Source organism: Danio rerio, chromosome 8, assembly GCF_049306965.1.
Source record: "Danio rerio strain Tuebingen ecotype United States chromosome 8, GRCz12tu, whole genome shotgun sequence".
Classification (NCBI taxonomy): Eukaryota; Metazoa; Chordata; class Actinopteri; order Cypriniformes; family Danionidae; genus Danio; species Danio rerio.
In genome coordinates this window covers 38,404,741-38,420,250 of record NC_133183.1, presented here as the reverse complement: position 1 = coordinate 38,420,250, position 15,510 = coordinate 38,404,741, and the positions used below count along the sequence as shown (strand labels likewise).

At 38.7% G+C, this 15,510-nt stretch overlaps 1 long non-coding RNA gene across 4 annotated transcripts in view; it reads left to right on the top strand.

Moving 5' to 3' along the window:
• LOC101886085 (uncharacterized) overlaps positions 1–15,510 on the top strand; it is a 51,590-nt gene that overhangs the window by 17,462 nt on the left and 18,618 nt on the right. For 2 of the 4 annotated variants that reach the window (XR_012384501.1, XR_012384502.1), the window contains exons 14-21: positions 2,973–3,007; positions 3,103–3,214; positions 4,895–5,015; positions 9,527–9,583; positions 9,725–9,776; positions 10,575–10,629; positions 11,103–11,150; positions 11,505–11,559. This is a non-coding gene — a long non-coding RNA (uncharacterized lncRNA). The remainder of the gene's footprint in view (positions 1–2,972; positions 3,008–3,102; positions 3,215–4,894; positions 5,016–9,526; positions 9,584–9,724; positions 9,777–10,574; positions 10,630–11,102; positions 11,151–11,504; positions 11,560–15,510) is intronic. The other 2 variants (XR_012384503.1, XR_012384504.1) reach the window with 2 other exon arrangements.

Genomic DNA, 15,510 nt, shown 5'->3' with positions numbered 1-15,510 from the left:
TTTTTTTAGATAATTCAGAATGTGCAAGTAAATGATTAATAAACTATTCAAAATAACATTGATAATTCTTATTATTCAGGCATATAATAAGTTGTTTAGTATGTTAATAAATGCTTTATGAACTCAACTTCATGCAGTTTTGTGATCTAATCTAAAGCGAGGGCTATTCATGCTTTATAAATCCATTATAAATGACAATATAAGGCTCAGTTACATTATATACAGGGAAAAAATGACTATTAATTTCTACTTATTACAAGATGCTCAAATGAAACTGTATCAAATGAAAAGTAAATCATTGCAATCTTGTCTAAATATAAAATTGCTTTACACGTAATGTATTGTTAAATTATTATATTGTTGTTTTATCAAATGATGTTGTATTTCGACACTCCTGTTATTCAGCAATGTTTAAAATTTACAGTAATTGTATTTGTTTAGGTACGATTGCAAATACTTATTGTTTATTTGATACACAGTAGGTAGTGCTGTCACCTCACAGCAAGAAGGTCGCTGGTTCGAGCCCTGGCTGGGTCAGTTGGCATTTCTGTGTAAAGTTTGCATGTTCTCCCTGTGTTGGTGTGGGTTTCCTCCAGGTGCTCCTACATGCGGTACAGGTGAATTGGGTAGCCTAAAATGGTCCGTAGTAAATGAGTGTGTATGTGTATAGATGTGTCCCAGGGATGGGTTGCAGCTGGAAGGGCATCCGCTGCATAAAAACATGCTGGATAAGTTGGTGGTTCAATCCGCTGTTGCGACCCCGAATTAATAAAGAGAGAAAACCAAAATGAAAATAAATGAATAAATGAATGATTCTGAGCCTTTAATTGTCATTTATAAGGGATTTATAAAGCATCAATATTCCTCACTTTAGATTAGATCTCAAAACTACATGAAGTTGAGTTAATAAAGCATTATTTAACATGCAGAAAAACGTATTATATGCAGGGCTCCAAACCGGTTCAAGGAACGGAAACGAAAAACAGAATCAAATGACATTTTTCAGGAACAGAAACAAAAACCGAAAAAAAAAGATCAACTTTAATCGTTCTGAACAGAAATGTTTACAGTTAAACGGTTAATAATGTTATTTTATCGTTCTCTTTATTATATTATTTTTGGGAGACAAAAAGCATTAATTTAAAGCATGTGAACAAATGCGACGGTGACGCTCGTTTTTATATAAACTATAAATGTCTGGCCGTGATGCGTATTTAGGCCTATGCCAGTCTATAAAAGATAATGTAGCTTAAAACACTTTAAAATTTTAGAGAACGTAATACAGTTTGCACAACCAATGTTTGGTCTTAATAACCTGCCCATAATTAAACGTCATGTAGCCTACTTTTTGATTACTTGACCAGCGGATTAATGGCAGCACCAGCGGATAAACTAGATCTGAGCATAATAGGTATGACCAATATGTGCATAACCAATATGCAAAGTCAAGAGAGTGCACGACTCCATAGGGTAACGTAGCCTAAACTGCGCACACTTGATTATGTAATGTGTGAAATCGTGGACGCATTTCAAAGAGCAAAGCATAACTTATTAAATGCCCATGCTTAATCGGTCATCGATAAGGTCTATCGGTTTTAAAGGGTTAACGACAATAAATCAATCGAGTAATCGTTAGCATCCCTAGTTTAATCAATGAATGTGTTAAATTTTATATTTATATTAAAGATGAATAAGGCAAGAATATGATAATGATACTTTTTAGATTTTTACACCTACAAAAATATCTTGTGGTAGTGCACTTGTTTAATAAAAATCTTTGTAAATAGGTTATCTGTAAAAAACGCAATCAGAGCCAATGACATGTAGAAGTAGTGTTGCCTAAACGGCTATTAAATTTCTAATAAAATTAAAACCAAAGTATAAATCATTGCATTTTTCGTTTGATAAAAATATACAGAAACGAAATAAAATCATAAGGATGCTAGTTTGTAATTTATGTTAATAATAAATAAATGACATGCTTAGACTATAAGCTTATATACTATGGCTATACGCTGCCAATAGGCCACTAATAAATATTATTTTACTTTGTACTGGATTATAATGTATATTTTACTATAAAAACGAAATATAGCATGTCTTACTGTCATTTAAAACAAGAATTTCAAAATACACATCAGAACTGTAGACCTGCAGTGTGTAAACTGTATACAGGGGGTGTTGGTCAATCAATAGCCTACAGCACATAATTGAACTAATTATGATGCTAACTGTAATTTAGCTCTTAATATAGGCCTACGATATATTTTCTGGTGTTTAATTTTGCATGAGCAAATAGCAGTATAGCCTAAAGTAAATTTTTTAAAAAGATTTTACTAATATTAATAATAATGGATATAATAAATTTAAATAATAATTGCACTGTGCAGTGTACTAAATATTTGTATTAGGCTACATGACTGAAAAACTATTTCATAACAATTTTCATAATTTTTACTGCTATTTCATATTATACAACATCTAAATGTAGGGCCGGGCCTGCGCTCGATACCAAGGAGTGGGGCTGTGTGTAGAGTGAACCGATTGGATTTTCTTTTTTTTTTTCTTTTTTTTTAGCCCTGATTATATGCCTGAATAGTAAATGTATAAATGTTCATTTATATAGTTTTTTAATCATTTATTTACTCATTCTTAATGATCTTAAAAAACACCAATTATTCTTAGACAGTTTGTAAATAATGCAATACTTCATTTAGTTATGAAAAATGAATTATAAACAAAGTATGAAAACACAAAAATTGAGCACATTACACATGCTTATAAGTCAACAATAGAGCATCTAGCTGTGTTTATAAAGTGCTTACTATTAATGTAGAGTTAATGCTTAACAAATGATGTCTATTTGGAGTTTTGGTGGCTTGGTTATATGATGAAGGTCTCTTTGCATTTGTGGGGTTCAGTTCTTTATTAATATATTTTAAAATATTTTTAATGTTTTTTTTTTCAAATAGTTAAAATACGACAGAAACAGAAATAGAACATACTGGTGGGTTTTAAGAGTTTACCCAAAAATGTACATTATATTATTAATTACTTGCCCTCATCTCACTCTAATCCCCTGAGACCTTCATTCTTCTTCAGACTCAAAGGAAGATAACTTAGATGAAGTGCAAGAACTCCTCATCCTCCATAGACAGCAAGGGATTGAAACAATTTGAAGGAGAGGAATTAATAAAAGAATCTTCATTTTGAGGTGAACTAACCGTTTAATATTATTTGCTATTGCACTTAACTAAATGTGCACGCAGACATGGAAGAGTTATGTGGAAGCTTGTTATACCCAATGAGAACTGCTTTTAGACAAGCAAGAGAGTTTCATGGATTTTGTGTTTACTGTTTTTTTTGTGTTTAAAGGTTTTGTGGAAATTATTTATAATAAATATAACATTTATTAAATCTATTCTGGACCATTTCCTGTTTGGATCTTGAGGTTCCTTCTGTATTCAAATTACATTTTTTATAAATTGACCTGCTCTTCAAATGAAAATTCTAAAGCAGTTTACTGTCAAATTACTTGATTGAGGTTTAAAATTTAATATTAGTAAGGGTGCTGATCTGATCCCCACGTTGCCTAAAAACCGGTAATGTGTGTGTAGAACTGGTCCTTACTTTGACTAAAAAACGGTAATGTGTGTGTAGATCTGGGGCCTCATGTATCAACGCTGCGTACGCACAAAAACTTTGCGTACGCCAGGTTTCACGCTCAGAATCGCTCACGTTTGGATTTACTAACGATGAACTGAACGTGGGAATGTGTGCAGCTTCACGGCAGCTTTCTGGCAGGCGTACGCACATTTTTTGTGCGTGTCTGTTTTATTTCCATTGGCGACTCCTAGAGGCAGTTGTGTTAAATTCCTCTCTACAAAGTGTCTGAGCCTTGCAATGGCAGCTGTATGAGACGGGTTCATATAGTAGGTATGTAACATTTCCATACCATACAGTTGACCAGCTAAACATTAAAGCGCAAATTGCAGCAGTCGCAATGTAATCTATTTACTAATCTAATCTATCAATTATTTATTATTATATGTACTGTATTATTCCACTTGTTATTCAAAATAGCAAGTTTATTTATATATTTATATCCGGCGCGTACTGTTTTAGACAATAATAATTAGTGACTGGGAACAGAAGATGAGAACAAATAAACGTTAGAAATAGGTGTTTGTAATGGCAGCATCAGAAGTAGTTCTTCAAAATGTGTATTTGCTAATAATAGCACGCGCTCGGCCTGTATCTGGCTCGGAAGCGCCGGTGTCGATTTAACCCAGAACCGGGCAGAGCTCACTCCTCCGCGGTAAACAATTCGCCGTCTGATTCCATGAGATGTAACGTTATGATAGATGCACTATGTAACTGTGATTTTTTTTCTACACATACTTTTATGTGAGAAGCAATGACCATTCGAATATGGTATAAATAACATGGTAACAAGGTATATTAAACATAAATATGACGTAGAAACAATTTACTAAACTTGAATTATTAACCATGATTGAACAAAATGTTTGAATTTAGTAATGTAAATGTGTGGTTTTATTTTTTCTAATGTTTTTTTGTGATAAACTTGTGTTCAGTTAAACTGTACATTTGAATAAATGAACTTTTATTATGAAAAGAGGTTAACTTACCCAAGTTAAATAACTTTATTTGATCAAATTGTCAAAATAGTGCACTACTAACTTATTTTTTGTTAAATGGTTTGAAATGTGATAACTGTATTATGAAATTTGATAACTATATTACTATTTTCTGTTTTGGTCTTCTTTAGAGAATTTTACACTACGTCACATATATTAATACTGCTTTGCATATGTGGTATTGTATTGATATTATAAACTGTGAAGTTTAACCTTATATAATATTTTAACAGTGAATGAATGGTGGTAAGAGTCAAAGCAGAGGATTAAATCCTTTGAAAGATGCTGCTCATCATGTGAGGTTGGGGAAGGATAAAGACATGCTTACGTGGAGGTACATCAGTGACATCAAAGGTACCAAAGTTTTGTACATGTTTTTTCTTACTGCAGGTAGTCCCCAGTTATTGTTTCATTATAAGCATAGTGTATAAAATGTTAAGATGCAAAAAGGAGTTAAATTTAACACAAAATGATTATTTGATGACAAGACATTATAAATGTCAACTAATAACATTTAAATAATAATAATAATAAAAAGAAATGTCCTAATTGAAAACCACACTTTAAAATGTTAATGTTTAATTTAAGAGTCTAAAAAATGCTAATATTAATGATTTCCATATTAGTGAAAAGTTAAAACTATTAAAGATTGTACACTATCCAGGGCCTGATTAACCAATGGTTAATAACACACATTGATGGAATAAGCCATTTACACAAATTTTGTCAGACAAGTGATGTCTGACCGACAGAGACAACATAACTAAATAGCGCCAGTGGTGTAGCTTGTAATGCACAGCAACATGTTTTGACGCGATTGATCATCAACTCGAGTTCTAATATACCGTCTGCTGAACTTATTCTTATTTTTTTTCTCCCCATTGGATATCAGATGGGAAATACATTTATTTTTAGGAAACATTTAAAAAAAAATTAAAATAATGCAAATGTTAAATAAAGTCACAAGTGCCTCGTGTGTTTTGATGATGTTTATCTTATTTCTCTAAATAGGTATTTTAAATATATAATAAAGTTATTTTCAAATGTTAGCAACATCTTAATAGAATTCATTTGTATTTATTTATTTGTGACGTTAGTCACTAGGGGTGTAACGGATCACTGTTGATCCGTGATCGATACGGATCACAACCCACGGTTCGGAATGCGCGTGACCCGTAGATTAATAACTTTTTTTGAACTTGTAGGTTAATCCAACATTTATAACAATCGCAGAGAGATCGCCTCCCGTGTCATTCAAATTGCATGAATGAAAGCATTTTGGCTTCCCTGTAAAATATAATGATGACGTTGTGGGACCTACATAAATGCTTTTGGCTATTAAGGTGTTTTTTTGTCACTGTTTGTTTAGCCTGCATTAATGCATTCATTATGGTAAGAATAAAATCACTGTTTAATGAAACAAGATGCTGGTGAAAGCAACTACATTGTGTAACCAACAGATGGCGACAAACAAACATCAAAACTATGTAATTGAATAGGTTTTCAAATATAATACACCTACAGTATAATGAAACATGAAGTTTTATGTGTGAATTGTTGAATCATTAATTGAAGATAAATATATGTTGTGCAAGATTTCTATACATTTTGCATTATCAGCAACAGTAGCAAAGATCATATTTCATATTGAATACTTTTTTTTAGCTGGTTATTTCCTGATTTTTATTTTTTATTAAAATTACAGGTTCTATTTTCTGTTTGTTAAAAGCAATGTTTTATGCAGTAACATTTTTGTATAAATGGAAAGCAAATTGTCTCCTCCCTTTTTTGCTGATCCAAAAAATGGTCCGATCCATAACTCAAAAAACGTAGAGTGATCCGAACTGCAGATTTTGGATCCGTTACACCACTATTAGTCGCCCTTTCCCAAACCCTGGTTAGCCTGTCGATTATCATTTGCCACAACTAGCGCTACTTCACCCATATTCTCCTACCTCATGGCTCTGTTGAAGAGCATTTAATAGGTTGCACATGTCTTAATAAAGGTTGCCTCCCTCTCTTTAAAAACATTTTTTTTAGAAACTAGGCATTTCCTCTTAGCAAATAGTCAATATCATATATTAGGGGTGTAACGATACACTCAGCTCACGATACGATGTGTATCACGATATAGTGTTCACGATTCGATATGTATCACGATATTTGGAATAAAAATTGAAAATTTAACTGAAATGCAAATTTTACCAAGTAAACTATTTTTTATGTATTTCTTTTGTTTCAACTTGTTAAACTGAACCTTCTTTTAGAAAATATATTAAACAGGCCTGTCTCTGGAAAATAAAACAATTTAAAAACTTCTTAAAAAATATTATTGAAATGACAGAGACAAAATTAAGGAACAATTTAAGTAAAGGTGCAAAAAAATAAGCTTTCTATTCAATTGAATTTAACAGTGAGAGCTTAAGGCTTTGCTTGGTCACTTGCGTTTTTTGTGTGTGCAAAAAAAAATCTACATTTCCAGGTAATCAGCAATTCTATAAGATAATCCTGAACTTATGTGTATCTGTCTGAGAGGTTTTTATGGATGGCTGTCTTCATGTTGGGCATGAGTGACAGGGTGGCCGTCTTATCATTACACAGGACAGTCGTGACTCTTTTTAGCAGTTTAGGCAGGTTTACTATTTCTTCGGCGTCGCTGATGTCGGCGCTATCAAGTGTATCATGTTGACGTGCATTTTTGTGTACCTCTGTACTCAAATTTAGCTTTAAAGGGTTAGCTCGTCGTAATCATAACTCTAAAATCGATATGATTGTTTAAATAATGTGTACGTTTTCGGTTTCATTTACACTGCTAAGTGCTGTTCAAACTTCCCACGCTGCTCCTGAAAGATCACTCTGTTCCACAAACTGAATGTTGTTTACTACTTTATTAGTCACAACCTGCAGGTTCTGTTCACTGAAGCAGACGTGCGCGTATGGCAAGCCGTTTTAGCATTTAAACCTTTGTTCTGACTATCCATAAATATATGTAATTCATATTTAATTAAATTCATTTAGAGATATCTCTAATTATATTTTGACTAGTCGAATTATAATTATGACTAGTCAAAATATAATTAGAGATATCTCTAAATATATTTATGGATAGTCAGATCAAAGGTTTAAATGTTAAAACGGCTTGCCATACGCACGCGTCTATCATAGTCCGCCCTTTGTAGTAACAGCTCACGGTCAGCTCATGTCATGTGTGATTTTGCGGCCGCCAATACATCATATGAAGACAGAATGATATTTTAGGGTGAATTGTACCTTATAAATACAGTATGTGACTCTTTCAACACCATTAGGAGGTATCCCTGTCGCTGTGCAAAGTATGTAAATCACTGTGAAGACTTTAAAACTTAGGATGTGTGACCCAGTATGCGTGTCAAAAAGCGGACGAGTCTAAAGCAATTACTGTACAACCGAAATGTTGCCAGACGTCTGATTTTGAGAGGATGGGCCATCCTCTATTTCAACTCCACTCATCTTGGTTTGCTAACATTACTGCTGCTGCAATCTGAACTCACGTGCGACAGCAGGTGGAACGTAGCTCACGTGCAAACAGCTCAACTAATAAGAGAAAACGGACGTCATATCGTAATCATATCGTCATAACGCCACGATGCATATCGAGACATTTTTGCATCGCAATAAATCGTACAACGATAAATCGTTACACCCCTATCATATATTATTATTATCATTGTATTTAAATTGTCAGAAAATGTCACCATGTATAAAAAGCATGCAGATTTTTTCCTTTCCTTCTTTACTTTTTTTAACTAAACAGCATGCTTTAATTGGTGAAGTGCTTGTAAGTTTTGAAATAACCTGCACTGAATTGAGCGGACTGTAGTGTAGTATTTGCCGTAGATCAAAATGAGTGAACAAGTGGATTTGGCAATCACAAGAGAAAAAGAGGAGAGGGTGCATCTTTATTGAGGCATGTTTCATGTATTCACTCCTTCAAACAGACCCATGATGAGGAGAATGAGAGTATAGAAGACGTTATGGTAATGTTATGTGCAAGCTAGCATTAACCAGGTGGAGGATGCTAATGGCAGTGCAGACTGGATTCATCGTGTGTCTGAGGGCGTACTCGCACTGTACAGTTGCCATGAACCAGGCTGAAGCATGCTTTTCCCCCCTTCCGTCTCCCCCTACGGCCTGCACTCACATTGCATTCGTGCCTGGGCAGTCTTATGTCAACGAACGTGCTGTTCAGTAAGCGCTCTCGCAAAGCACAGTGGAGAATAGTAATAAATACCTTTTAAAATATATATTTTAGTACTGCTTCAGTTAACTTGAACAAGTGTACTTATACCATCAATTTTCATTTTCATAAGAAAATTTTCATTTTCTTAAAAAATAAGTTAAATCTTTGTAGACTATATATATATATATATATATATATATATATATATATATATATATATATATATATATATATAATTTATTTAAAAAATGTGGGCAATATATTATAGATTTGTTTTGAAAAAAATGTATTCTATTCTTATTTTTTTTAATACAGACCTCTTGAGTTCTTAATCCGGGCCTGACACTATCAAATAGTAAAGTATTAGATAATTGTTTTGGGCCAGTTTCCTGTACAGTGTACTTTTTGTGCACTATTAAACCAACATAATGAATTTTTTCAATGATTTAGTTTCTTCTGTATCAGTTTTCACTGTTTGTCCAGAAGAGTTTGTGATGCATACTCTGTGGAGTCAGTGTTCATGTGTTGACAGAACTGTTTTTATTTGGCAGAGTTACAGTTTTAATCTTGTATAAAAAAAAGTACCTTGTGTTTAATTTTAAAACATTGTTCTGCACGATATCACAACATACAATTGTAATTTTAGAGTGTGTCATGTGGAGGAGTTGACCTTCTCTCCTGTAACAAACATGAAAAAGCAAAGGTAGGGTATATTGGATTTTATTTTAAAAATTGGCATATTTTGAACCGTATGTAGTATTAAATATAATGTTTAATAATGTCTGTTTAGCACACACTTGAGTTGTTTTAGCTTTATTTTCTGTGTTTTGATTATGTTTTTCAGTCTCTTCATGAGCCATTATCTTTGAATTCTGAACAGAGTGAGCTTCAAAGAGGTTTGTCTATATAATTGTCTTTTAAATGTTGATCTGAAGAGATATTTTCTTATTGTTCCTGTATCTGTGCAGTTATTTTTATATAATAATACATTTAATATGGGTGTAGCGATACATTATTATATTGAGAATCGCAATATAACAATTCAAAGTTTTTTCTTTAGATTAGCCTCTATTCACACGGTGAGTATTATGTGTAAGATTAAACGTTTACACAGTGGCAGTATAAACTACTGTTGTTAAATGATGAAAATAATGCAAGTTGAAATCTGATGATGACAAATGCCTGGTTATACCAGTGAAAATGATCTATTTGCATGTGGACCATAAGAGAGTGCAAGCATACATCTAACACTCATCTTCAGAATTTTGAATTTGTATTCTGATGTCATCTCTGTCCTGTGCATTAAAGACCAATTTAAAGTTTAACATGCCAGATCAATGCAAAATTGAGCATTTTAACCATTACTAGGCCTACATATTATAATAATATTGTTTTTTACCACATTTGAGAAATAACAAATATTACTAATATTTAAAGCTTTTTTTTATAGCTTACAATATTGAGATATCAAGAGAAACAATGTCAAGTTTGCTGACCTATCAATAGGCTATTGTTTTAATATCTGTGTGTTTGCTCATGGTTTATGAGGACCAAGTATGTCTACTGAATGTGACTTAGCAGTAGGCTATTGTTTTGTTAAATCTGTTTATTCATGGTTTATGAGGACATGGTTTGTTATGCGAGACTTAAAGCTTTTAATGTTTTCTTCATCTTTCTTTGCTTCTCTCTTTCAGCGCCTCCATGAGCCTGTGGCTTTAACCAACACAAACAGAGTTGTCTTCTACAGAGGTTTGTTAATTATTTTGTCATGCTAATTTGACACTCCTTAAAGGGATAGTTCATCCAAAAAGTGCAATTGTCTCATTATTTGATCACCCTTTACTTGTCTCAAACCATTATTGGGATATTTCTTCTGTTAAAGACGAAAGAAGATACTTAGAAAAAATATGGAAACCTGTAACCATAGACTTCCATATTATTTGTGTTTTCTGTTGTGGAAGTCAATGATTGCAGGTTTTCTTCTTCCATCAAAATATCTTGTTTTTGTTGTTTAACAGAAGTAATAAACCCTTAAAGGTTTGGAACACTTGAGGGTAAATTAATAGTGAGTAAATATAAATTTTTGTGTGAATCATCCCTTTAAGTGCTAAAATGACAGTTTCATATTTCTACTAAATTCAACGTAGCAGTTTAATGTGTGTGTGTCAATGGTTAGAGGTATCCATCTTTTTTCAAAGTATCTTATTTGTTTTGTCAAACAGAAAAAAAGAAACCCATAAAGGTTTGGAACACTTGAGGGTAAATTAATGGTGAGTAAATGTTAATTTTTGGGTGAATCATCCCTTTAAGTGCTAAAGTAACAGTTTCCTATTTCTGCTAAATGCAGTGTAGCAGTCCTGTGTGTTTATTCATGGTTTATGAGGACCAAGTATGTCTATTGGATGTGACTTAGCAGTAGACTATTGTTTTATTAAATCTGTGTGTTTCTTCATGGTTCATGAGGACACAGTATGTGTAGGTTTACAATGTTACCAGTAGACTGTTATTTTATAACGTGTGTGTTTCTTCATGGTTTATGAGGACATGATTGGTTTTGCAAGACTTAAAGCTTTCAGTAAGTGAATTTCATGTTTTCTTCATCTTTCTTTACTTCTCTCTTTCAGCACCTCTATAAGTCAGTCACTTTGACAAACACAAACAGAGCTGTCTTCTACAGAGGTTTGTTAATTCTTTTGTAATGCTATTTTGACACTCCTTAAAAGGATAGTTCACCCAAAAATGACAATTTTGTCATCATTTGCTCATCCTTCACTTCCTTCAATCTGTGTTTCTTCATGGTTTATGAGGACACAGTATGTGTAGGTTTACATGGTGCTAGCAGTAGACTATTATAACATGTGTTTCTTCATGGTTTATGAGGGCATGGTTTGTTATGCGAGACTTTAAAAGTAAGTAAACGAATGTTGAATTTTCTTTATCTTTGCTTTTCTGTTTCAGTACCTCCATGAGCCAGTCGCTTTGACCAACACAGAGTTGTTTTTTACAGAGGTTTGTTAATTCTTTTGTCAAGAATTAACAAACCTCTGTAGAAAACAACTCTGTGACTGGCTCATACCCAAAAATGACAAATGTGTCATCATTTGCACACCCTTTATGGGTTTATTTTTTCTGTTAAACACAAAAGAAGATGGAAGATGAAAACCTGTACTCATTGACTTCCATATATTTGGTGTTTTTATTTTGGAAGTCAATGATTGCAGGTTTTCTTCTTCCATCAAAATACCTTGTTCCCCTTCGGGGGGAACTTCAGCACTATAAGTGGATTTGATTTGTAAAATCCACGCATTGGGAGGTTCGGTTCAGAAGCTACTCGTCTGAAAGAGTATTGAACGGGCCAATTAAGAATGAATTGGCAGCGCAAGCCTGCGCAGGTGAGCGGCATAAGCAATCAACTGAGTATATAAGCTCACCTGGCGCCAGCCGACGCTATCCTTTTCGCTTCAGAGACTTTCTGATCGAGTCGATGAGGGTTCCTCCTGCTGTGACCAGCGATTCTGAGCGAACGAGAGCATTCTCCCGGTCCAGAGTGTGTACACGCAGTGGCAGACGGTCGAGCTGGGTTTCTCCCTTGCCTGGCGTTCTTTGGGTCCGGTCCTCCAGAGCGGTGCGTATAAAGTTGCAAACTTCACAGAAAGAGCAACACAGTCGTGCAGCACGTCCTTATCAGGACGGCGCTCCGACTGTGCGTTTCTGGATGCGGTGGTTTCCTGTCCTCGGATGATGGGCGCGGGCACTGCGTTACATGTCTGGGGGTCCAGCATGTTAATGCGCTGCTCGCGGGCAGTTCATGTCGTCATTGCGATGCCATGACTGTTGCGCAAGATCGCGGTAAGCCTTTGCAAAGGGCGAACCACCCCAGTTGTCCCCTGCTCTGCAGCGGGCACTCGGGCAGATCTGAGGGTTTCAGCGAGAGATAATCCGTCGCCCACGGGCCCGCGGACCTCCCGCTCCTCTAAGCGCTCCATCCAAGCTTCGGGCGGGGGAAGCGATCCGTCTAACAGATGGTAGCCTTTACGCCCGATGACACCGGAGACCAGATGTCCACCGCGGCATCGGAGGGTGGGCTTTCATTGTCCGATGATGATCCAGACCCGCTCGCCCCCTTCGGGCTGGTGAGCGCTGTCACTACGGATCCTGAAACGGACATGTTAGCCGTGCTTTCCCGGGCTGCTTCGGCCGTGGGTTGGAGATGGTTTATCCCCCAGCTCCGCGGCCGGACCGACTAGAGGGGCGTTCCCTTCTTCCCGGAGGTGCACAGTAGGCTCACGCGGTCTTGTAAAGCACTTTTTTCTGCTCGTGCTGCGTGTTCCTCCACCCTAACCACTCTTGACGGTGAAACAGCCAGGGGGTATGTGGCGATTCCTCAGGTTGAGTGCGCGATGGCGGTAAATCCGCGCGGCGCCTCTTCTTGGCGGGATCCGCCTCGTCTCCCATCCAAAGCCTGTAAGTTATCTACCTCCCTCGGAGCTAGAGCTTACATAGCTGCGGGCCAGGCTGCTTCCGCCTTGCATGCGATAGCCACCTACTAGCGCTACCAAGCGCAGGCGCTGGCCGAGCTGCACGAGGGTGGGTCCAACCCAGGCTTACGAGCTTCGCACCGCCGCCGACTTAGCTCTTCGGACTACTGAGTCCGCTGCGTGTGCGTTGGGGAGGACGATGTCCACATTAGTGGTCCAGGAGCGCCACCCCTGGCTGATATGCGCAAAGTCGACAAAGTCCGCTTTCTTGACTTCCCCATATCCCCAGCCAGGTTCGGCGACACTGTCTGTGAATTCACCCAGGAATTCAAGGCGGTGAGAGAGCAGTTGGTGGGTGATGTCTTATCGGCGGTCCGTAGCCCGCTCCGCCCGCCGTGCCATTCATACCTGCTCCTCGCCGAAGGCGCCCGCCTACGAGAGCTGCTCCGCCCCCGCACACGCCTCAGGCGAAGCGAGCGCGTCGGGCACCTCGGAAGCAGGCAGCCCCCCTGCCCAGAACGCCGCTAAGTCCGGCAACGGACCGCGAAGCGCCCCTGGGACAGGCCATCTGGAGAAGAGGGAACTTGCTCTTTCCCCGCTGGAGGGCGGGGCCCCATTTCCAACGGCACTTTTTACTGCCATGAAAACATTATGAAAGGGCACTTTTCACTTCCCCAGATGTGACAGCCCGAAATCTGCCAGTCTGGGACGCTATGCTTTCTAGCTTGCAGATTCGGTGCGTTTCGCCAGTGGCTCACGAGCGCTGGGAGGACGGTCTCCTTTCTCCCACCCCTCGAGCCTCCCCTCCGGAGCTCGGGTTTGGAGTGAGAGCAAATATCTCACCTCCAGCTTTTCCGTGGGACCCGCGAGCTTCCCGGATCAGCACACCCACTCCGCGCTGCCCCACTGCTGGTACGTCAGCGATTGTAGCGATGAGTCCATTAGCGAGAGCTCTGCCTGCCTGGTTAGCGCGGGCCAGCTCTTCGCGGTGGCTCATACGCACAATCAGACTCGGCTATGCGATTCAGTTCGCGAAACGGCCCCCCAAGTCACGGGTGTGTATTCACCAGGGTCAGCCCCCTGTCCGCCCCTGTCTTGCGAGAGGAGATTGCTGTCCTCCTGGCGAAGGATGCAATCGAGCCGCTCCCTCCAGCCGAGATGGAGAGTGGGTTTTACAGCCCACGCTTCATCGTGCCCAAAAGAGCGGTGGGTCACGGCCAATCCTAGATCTGCGCGTTTTGAACCGCTGCCTGCACAAGCTGCCGTTCAGAATGCTCACGCAGAAGCGCATCCTCCGGTGCGTTCGTCCTCTGGGTTGGTCTGCAGCATTAGACCTGATGGACGCGTATTTCCTTGTCTCCACTCTTCCTCGCCACCGACAGTTTCTGCGGTTTGCGTTTGAAGGTCGAGCTTGGCAATACAAAGCCCTCCCCTTCGGGCTCTCTCTGTCTCCGCGGGTCCTCACCAAGCCCGCGGAGGGTGCCTCAGCGCCCCTTTGGCTCGCGGGCATCTGCATACTCTATTTCTTTACGACTGGCTGATTTTTGCCCTCTCTCAGAGCAGTTGATTATGCACAGAGACAAAGTGCTCTGGCACTTCCACCTGTGGGGGTTTCAGGTCAACCGAGAAAAGAGCAAACTCGCCCCCGTGCAGAGGATCTCTTCTCTCGGGCTGGAGCTGGACTCGGTCACCATGGCAGCGCGCCTCTCCGGAGAGCGCGCTCAGCTGATGCTGTACTGTCTGAGAGAGCTCGACAGTAAAATAGTGGTCCCACTGAAACTATTTCAGAGGCTCCTGGGGCATATGGCATCCGCAGCCGCTTCATGCCGCTCGGATTATTCTATATGAGACCACTTCAGCACTGGCTTCACGATCGAGTCCCCAGACGCGCATGGCACGCGCGCGCACACCGAGTCTCTGTTACTGCGCTGTGTCGCCGCGCCCTCAGCCCTTGGAGCGACCCCTCGTTCCTACAGACCTGGGTGTCTCTAGAACAGGCGTCCAGTCTTGTTGTCGTTTCAGCAGACACTTCCAACACGGGCTGGGGGGCTGTGCGTTGCGGGCATGCGGCTGCGGACCTGTGGAAAGGTACCCAGTTGCATTGGCATATCGCCTGGAGCTGTTGGCAGTGTTCCTCGCTCTCCACCGTTTT